The sequence below is a fragment of the Castor canadensis genome, chromosome 3 (assembly GCF_047511655.1).
Source record: "Castor canadensis chromosome 3, mCasCan1.hap1v2, whole genome shotgun sequence".
NCBI lineage: Eukaryota > Metazoa > Chordata > Mammalia > Rodentia > Castoridae > Castor > Castor canadensis.
The window spans coordinates 101,877,346-101,883,345 of NC_133388.1; the positions used below are offsets into that span (position 1 = coordinate 101,877,346).

General features: G+C 36.5%; 1 pseudogene; it reads right to left on the reverse strand.

Moving 5' to 3' along the window:
• Positions 1-181: 181 nt before the first annotated feature.
• On the reverse strand, positions 182-1,608 carry LOC109676905 (GTP:AMP phosphotransferase AK3, mitochondrial pseudogene; annotated as a pseudogene).
• Between the last annotated feature and the right edge of the window lie 4,392 nt (positions 1,609-6,000).

Sequence of the window (6,000 nt, forward strand, 5' to 3'; positions counted from 1 at the left end):
TCTTGTTTTTTTCTTTTTACTACAACTTGTTTATCAAGGCAGACTGTGTGTTCCTAAGAAAGAGGAACAGACAAGTAGACCCTAAAATATTGATTTCTTAACCTGAGTAACATCTAAAAACCAAGGACGGTAGGTACACTGTCCGTTGAAAAGTGACTCAATGTTGGTGCATATCTAGGAACTTATAATGTCAATTTCTGACATAATCATATCCTGCATACATGTATTTTCAAAAGAAAACCATATTAAGGCAATGTTTTCTTATATGCTAATTGATACTTTTTTAAAAAACTGAATAAACTGAAGGTATGTCTCACAACAAAATAAACACAGCACATGTGGCTAGCATTCGTGTTTTCTTAGGGTAAAGGCAGCAGTGAGTTGGTATTGTGCAACAAACCTGTAAATCCAGTGAGTTTCTTCCTGGAAATATTACATGGTGTTGCACAAAACCATGTCCTTGGGGCTAAGAAAAAGTCTTTCAACACGGGTCTGAGCAAAAGCCAATGATGAGATATTTCCCCAAAATGACATATAATTTTAACGTTTCCAGAAAAATATGAAAATTCAATGAACCATTTTCCTCTCACAGAACAAAAAGTTAAATACTACCAATTTAATTTTAATTTTGCTCTAAAAGATTTTTTTTTACAGTTTCAACATCTCTAGTGTGTTTTTTTTAATTATACACCCTTAGAAAATAAGTGGATAAAACATACTAGATGATTTCAAAAGATCAATCTTAGTATCTGACTCATTTGGCACATCCTTAGTAATGTCCAGAATAAAATCAGTAGAAGTAAAACATAATTTTCAAAGAAAATGCTGAGTTGTAGGAAAAGCAGCTGCTTAATACAAAGACAGGTGGTTCCGCTCATCTGCCATCTTCCTCAGGGAGTGTCTGAGGGTTTCTGGCTCATTTCTGGAACTTTGGTTTGCAGGAAGGCATATACATGGGGCCAGATCTTGTTAGTTTCTGTTCCAGAGAATGTTTCCAACACCCCTTTTTCTGGTAATAGTCCAGGACAGGCTTAGTTTGGGCTTCATAAGCCTTCAGTCTCTTGATCACTGTCTCTGGTCTATCATCCTCACGCTGAATCAGTGGTTCACCAGTCAGATCATCTATGCCCACAGTTTTTGGAGGGTTGAATTCAATGTTGTAGACTCGGCCACTGGCTGGATGAATCTAGGGAGCAGTGAGGCGTTTCTTAATGACCTCAAAGGGCACATTCAGGGTAATGACTTTGTCTATTTGATAACCTTTATCCAGGGCTTCTGCCTGTGGAAGAGTCCTTGGAAAACCATCCAACAGCCAGCGATATTGGGTGAGATTTTTCAGCTCATGAAGGACCAGCCAAGTCATGACATCATCTGGGATGAGCTTCCCTTGGTCAATGAAAGTCTTGACTAACACACCAATTTCTGTGCCCTGCAGCATGTTCTGTCGGAGCAGGTCCCCGCTGGAGAGGTGCTTCAGCTCGAAGTGCCGGGTGATGCGCGATGACACGGTGCCCTTGCCCGAGCTCGGGGCCCCCATGATCAGCGCGAGCAGCAGCCTCGCGGACGCCCCCATGGCGGACACAGAGGCCCAAGCGACGCGGACTGCTGGGCTCCGGCCTGGTCTGCGCGCTCCCGGGCTCCGCAGCCCCGGCCGGCCGGCTGGCTGGCAGCGCTGCAAGCTGGCGGCGGCCCCGGCTCCCTTGTTGATCTTTTGAAAGAACTTTTGGTTCTTGGATTTATTTCTGCATTGCTTTTCTATGTTAGTTCTGTTCTAATCTTTATTTCTTTCCTTCCTTTTACTTGTGTTTAGTTTACTCTAGTTTCTAGTTCCTTAATGAGTGAAGTTAATATAAGTTAATAAATACTTGGAGATCTTTCTACTCTTTTTAATGTAAAACTTTTTATCTGTGAATTTCTCTCTTAACATTAAAACTACAAGTCTGTTCAAGTTACGGTGTGTCTCTAAGCATTTTCTAAGTTTTATTGCAATTTCTTCTTTAATTCCTGGTTGTTTAAGAGTGTGTGATTTAATCTCCACATAGCTGTGAATTTTCCAATTTCCTCCTGGTATTGATTCCTAACTTAATTCTTTTGTGGCCAAAGGATGAGATAATTTGTATGATATGTGTATTTTTAAATCTGTGGAGACTTGTTTTGTGACCTAACACACGGTCTATTAAGAAGACTGTCCCACATGAACTTAAGAAGAACACATATTCTGCTAGGGCTGTATATGTGACTGTGAGCTGACTGACTTATTTTGTTGCTGTGGCCTCAATTCCTTACTTCTTGGGCATCTGGCTATTCTGTCCATTATTGAATCTGGGGTGTTATACCCTCAATTCTGTAAATGTTTGCATCATATATTTTGAATATCTGTTTTTAGCTCCTTCAAAGTTCATAATTATATCTCTTTTTCTGTGTTAAACTCTTTAACTAATGCAGGTTGTCTTTATTTTTCTCTTATAAACTGCTTTTATATTTTAGTATAGCTACCCCATTCTGTTTGAAAAATTCTTGCCTGGGAGACTTTTTCACATCCTTTCATATTTAACTTATTTATGCTTTAATTCTAACATGAGCTCTTTTAGACAGAACATAGTCACACTTTTTTATTTATTCATCCTGCCAATCTCCTCCTCTTTATTGGAGAGGGCTAACCCTTTCTGTCTGAAGTTAATCACTGATAGGAAGGGACTTACTGATACAGGTTTGCTATTTGTTTCTACATGCCTTAAGCTATTTTTGTACTTTAATGCCTTCAGTTATGCTCAGTTAAATCTTTTCTAGTGAAACATTTTAATTCTCTTCTCATTTCCTTTTTGCATATTCTATAAACACTTTCTTTGTGGTCACCATAGGGATTACATTAGCATCCCAAAATTATAGCAATCTAATTTGAATTTATAAAACTTGAGTCAAAAGCATCAGGATCTGTGCTGCTCTGTAGCTTGGAGACTCCCTTCTTGCTACTGATGTGACATGTCAGCGTTATTCATCAGAGCTTGATAACCTAGATTATTAGCTATTTTTATGAATGTGTCTTTTAAGCAGTATAAAAATTAAAAGTAGAGTCATGAAATTAAATTAAAATATTATTAGACTTTTAATTGCTCGTGTATTTACATTTATCAGAGACCTTTATTTTGTCCTACAGTTCACATACCTATCTAATGACCATTCTGTTCAACTTACTTTGACATTTTCTGTGAAGAGGGTATACTGGTAACAAACTCCATCACTTTCTGTTTACAGGAATGTCTTAAATTCTTCTCCATTTTTGAAGGATAAATTTGTATAAATAGAATTTTGGGCTGAGACTTTGGTTTTTCTTGTAGCACTTGAATATATTAACCAGTTGCCTCTAACTTAAAAATTTCTGAGGTGAAATGTGATAAATCTTATGGAGGGTCACTTTTATACAAGTTGTATTTTTCTAATTTCAAGGTTCTATGCTTTTCTCAGATTTTCAAAGTTTGTTATGTCTATATGTTTATGTCTATTTGTTATGTATATAAACTCTTTGAGTTTATGCAACCAAAAGATAACTTAGATTCTAAGATATTTAAATTCATGTCTTTCATCAAATTTGGAAAGTTTTTAAAATACTATTTAAAAATATTTTTAAAATATAATCTCTGTCCTTTTTCTCTCTTCTTCTTAAGAATGTATATGTTTTTCCTCTTGATAGGATCATACATTTTCCTTATGCTTTGTTCCATGCTTTTTATTTTTATCTTCTACAGACTCAATAATTTTTTGTTCTGTAGTCAAGTTCATGTATTTTTTTTTATTACCTGCTCAAATCTGCTTTTGTTCTACTCTGGCTAATTCTTTATGTCAATTATTGTATTTTTTAACTCGATGTTTTTTTGGTTCCTTAAAAATTATATTTCTTTATAATTCTTTACCCTCATTTTGCTTACTTTTTTCTTGAACTTTTTGTAAATCCCTAAGACAATTGTTTTAAAACTTTGTCTAGTACAGTTGACATCTGGGCTTCATCATGTTCTTTTATGTTGTTCCTTAAATAGTATATATTATCCTATTTATCTATTTGTCTTGTGAATTTTATTGGGTTTTAGCTATACATTTTATTCTTGTAGTGAGGGAACTTAAGGGCTGGATTTTCTCCTTCTCCTAGATGTTTTCTTTAATTATGAAAGATCTCTCTTCTGTTCTGATCACCAGCCTTTGGTCAAAGCTTAAGGTCTTAGTTCTTATCTGACTCTGCATGCTTCACTGGATACCTAGGTGGCTTTACAAATTCCATCACTTCCTGTTTCTTTTGAATATCCTAATCCTTTACTATCTGAATGCCAAAAGAGAACAGTGAGAAAAAAAGAAAGAAACAGGCATGTTCATTTAAATCCTTCAAACCTCCTTAGCACCTAAGAGGAAATACTTATGGTCAGCTCCTTTGCCTGCATGTTGCACCTTACCCAGGGGAGGCAGCAACCAACAGTCAGAGAGCTGTAACACCAAGGACCTGGCTCCAGTGACTTTCTTAAAACTGTGAGCACAGCTGTCTGCCATGAAGATGGGGGCAGGAAGATTATAGTTAGTGAAATTAACCCAAATCAACACTATTTATCAGCCAGGTTTTCTTTATTTCAGCAGTCATAAAGACTCCAGAAGTCTAAAATAAGTACTTTGGGATATTGATGCTAGGATAGTTATTGTCTAGATGGACAGATGGATCCCCAGTATTTTGTTCTTTACCATCTTCCCTGACATCATTACCTCCTGGATTTTCAGGGTGGTTAAACAGAAGTATTTGAATATACTACACTTGTGACTTTGCTTGGCGGGCCCTTGTTCCTTCTAGCACATCCTCTACTTCAAAGTCTAACAACTAAAATTTAACTTTCTAACATTCCCTTGAAGCTGAGATTCTGAATTAATACTGTACATTATTTTGAGATTTATAAAAGATTTGAGGCAAACATTATAACTTCTTTCAATATTTTTACTCAACCAGAAAGCTGTTGTCTTGTGTTGTGTCATTGTCTCCAGTTTCCTCAGTAGCAAGTTCAGAGTTTCAGTTTCCTGTCACCACCAGTTTTGTGAGTGTTGGTAACAATGGCAGCTTCTGAGATCAGAGACTGGGCAATGAGTTTTCATTTTGTAGTTCTTGATATTCTCCTTTCCATGCTGCAGCAGTGTGCCAAGCTCTCTGAGATTCAGTCTTCCAAGAGGACAGAGAAAAGCTCACTTGTCCAGTCATTCTGATGATTATAAAAAGCTGCTCTTGTTCTGTATTACATCTCTTCCTGAGAATCTTTACACATGGGATCCACTTACTAAATGATTCTGATTACCGTATGTGAGAAATAGAATAGATTGCACTGTAACTGTTAGAGACAGCCCAGGGAACAGTGGCAAAATCTATTGATTCTTCTTCATATTGTGTATGTGTTGAATGAACATTAATGTGTAGTAGATAAAATGCTGATATTGGACTCCATTTCCAGAGAGTTTGTTTCTGTATGGAGGATTGGGGTCCATATACTTCTTTCTTACCTGGTTTGTTTAAAAACTCTTCCCAAAAAGATAACTCCATATTGAATGTGGATCCCATGAACTTTCATTTAAGAAGTGTAAATACTAGTTTAGTGAAATTAGGAAAATGAGTTATTTGAAGTTATATTGTTTCCATCCAAATGCTAAGTAATTATTCTAATTGGTTTATAATTCTTCCTTCCTTCCCTCCTTCCTTCCTTCTTTCCCTCCCTCCTTCCTTTCCTTCCTTCTTCCCTTCCTTCTTTCCCTCCTTCCTTTCTTCCTTCTTTTCTTTCCTCCTTCTGGTGCCAGCACTTGCTATACACTGACAGAAAAGCAGGATGTTATAGGATTGGTAAATCTTGACTTTCTTATTTACAGCCATGTTCAGATTCTACCTTTCTGAGATTATAACCATGAATATGATCAAAAATACATTAACATTGTTTTGCTTCCTGGTAATTTTTCCCACATGAAATTGGTCCTACAAATATCCCT